Here is a 2,106-nt window from a genome sequence, read left to right as displayed (position 1 = left end):
CTAAAAGAAAGGTTTTAAGCAGGTGTCATGGTCCATTTTGTAGGTTTGCAGTTTAGAAAGACCCTTTTTTTGAGGGGGGGGCCTACAGTGTGACATCAGACAGGAGGGGGAACCTAGAGGCAGAGAAACCCTGGACTGAGGCATAGTACAGGGGGCAGGTAGGGCTGATGGAGACTCCCCACCTGAAGCCCCCCAGAGGCCACCACAGCTAGAGAACATCAGGGATTGGATGAAGGTGCTCAGAAACTGCCCCCAGCCACCACCCCAGGTGTGAGGAGTTGCTTGTCATGCTTATGGTAACTAAGAGGCCCTTTGGAGGGACTTAGAGCCTCCAGCCCAGCTGGTTCAACCTTGCATACTAAGGGCAGTGGGAGTTAGCCTGTCCACTCCTGTGCCCCCCCTGCCCCTCCCCCCCAGTACCCTGGGAGTATTCATCTCCTTTTCTGGGATGCTGAAGTCCACCACACCACATCAAAGGAGGAGCCTGCAAGTTTCTAGGCCAGGCCAATGGGGGGTTCCTTTGAAAGAAAGTCCCTCTGCAACAGGTGGGGAGGAGGCAACTCTCAGAGCAGTTAGGTAAGTTCTCTAAGGTTACTAAGAGCTGGTAAGTGGCAGGGCTGGAGCCTGACCCCTGTCCAAGCTTGGGGTCCTCATCAAACACTTTTTTTGTTGTTTGGGCGGGGGGGTCTCTCTCTCTCTTCCAGGCAGGGAGAGGAGTGGAGGAAGAGCTCTGAGCCCCGGGATGCACCCAGCACACTAAGGGGCAGCAGAATTGACTCTCAGCAGCCCGTTTATTCATCTGGATTGTGAGGAGCTGAGTGGGTGCAAGAGTCTGTGGTACAATTTCAAAGAATGTTTGATGAGAAGTCTGAGTGGGGTGCCCCCCACTAGCCTCACAGTTCTGGAAACAGAAATTCTAACTGGAGGAGAACAATAGGCAGAGAGGGGAGGGGAAGTTCTCCCTGTCCCACACTGATAAGGCCCGGCTTCCAGCCTTTCCCTTTTCCATTTCACAGGTAAGGAAACTGAGGCTCGGGTACCTCCCTACCAGCAGGGTCCACGGGTCTCAGCCCAGGTGAGTGGAGTCGCCCGCCTCCAGCCCACAGAGCCTGAATTCAGGAGGAGGACTTGCAGGAGCACTTTGTTTTCTGGGCAGCAGATTTGATTTTGCTGCCCTGAAGCCTGGGGTAGTGGCCTCTACTTCCTCCTTCCTTATTTCCCCACTTGCCTCCCTCCTTCCCCAGGCAAACACAAACACACATGCCCCAAGCAACATTTTAAAAATATATTTTTATTGATTTTTAGAGAGAGAGGAAGGGAAGGTGGGAGGGGAAAGAGAGAAACATTGATGGGAGAGTGAAACACTGATCGGCTGCCTCCCACATGCCCCACAGGGGTGATTGAGCCCGAAACCCCGGGCATGTGCCCTGACCGGGAATGAAACCAGCAATCCTTCAGTGCAGGGGGGATGACACCCAACCAACAGAGCTGCACCGGCCAGAGGCCAAGCAACATTTTTAATTTTTTAAAAAGTAGTAAGAAAAGGAGCTAAAAGACTGGGCGTGTAAGTCTGGGCCACTGCAAGGGGAATCCACAGCAGGAGAATTCTTGGGAGGTCCAGAGTTCAAGACTAAAACCTCCCTCAACAATGCCCTCCCAGGCCTGTAGTGTGCCTTAAAACTTCCCCTCCCTTCTCCAGTCTGTAGACTGGGAGACGAAGACCACCCCCACCCACCTGCCCTTGTAAGGAATGCATCCAGCAGATAATTTTTAAAAGTTTTTTGGGGGATCCTTTCCTGCCCTTTTTACCATAAAGTGGAGTGAGACAGGGTGAGCTGCAGAGGAAAGAATAGACTCAAACCGCTGCCTAGTCACACATGCAGCTTCCCTTAGAATCCCAACCAGAAGTTCCATGGTTCCCTCCAGGAAAAAAAAAAAAAAAAAAAAAAAGTCTGTTGCTTTCTCTCTTCTCTCCTGCCAGGCTTTCTGCCTCAGTCGGGGCTCTCTTCTCTGCGGGTTCGCCTTTCAGCCGGTCTCTCTGTTTCGGATTCTCGGTCAGCCTCTCACAAACGTCTCTGGACCTTTTCACCCGTTAAAAAAAAGCGG

The 2,106-nt window shown here is 52.3% G+C and overlaps 1 protein-coding gene across 2 annotated transcripts in view; it reads left to right on the top strand.

Moving 5' to 3' along the window:
• Positions 1–468: 468 nt before the first annotated feature.
• TSKU (tsukushi, small leucine rich proteoglycan) overlaps positions 469–2,106 on the top strand; it is a 16,847-nt gene continuing 15,209 nt past the window's right edge. The window contains exons 1-2 of one of the 2 annotated variants that reach the window (XM_005867037.2): positions 469–576; positions 1,017–1,075. The gene's annotated coding sequence lies outside the window, so the exon portion shown is untranslated. The remainder of the gene's footprint in view (positions 577–1,016; positions 1,076–2,106) is intronic. The other variant, XM_005867038.2, reaches the window with a different exon arrangement.

Source organism: Myotis brandtii, unplaced genomic scaffold, assembly GCF_000412655.1.
Source record: "Myotis brandtii unplaced genomic scaffold, ASM41265v1 scaffold244, whole genome shotgun sequence".
Lineage (NCBI taxonomy): Eukaryota > Metazoa > Chordata > Mammalia > Chiroptera > Vespertilionidae > Myotis > Myotis brandtii.
This window is presented reverse-complemented; position numbering and strand designations above follow the sequence as displayed.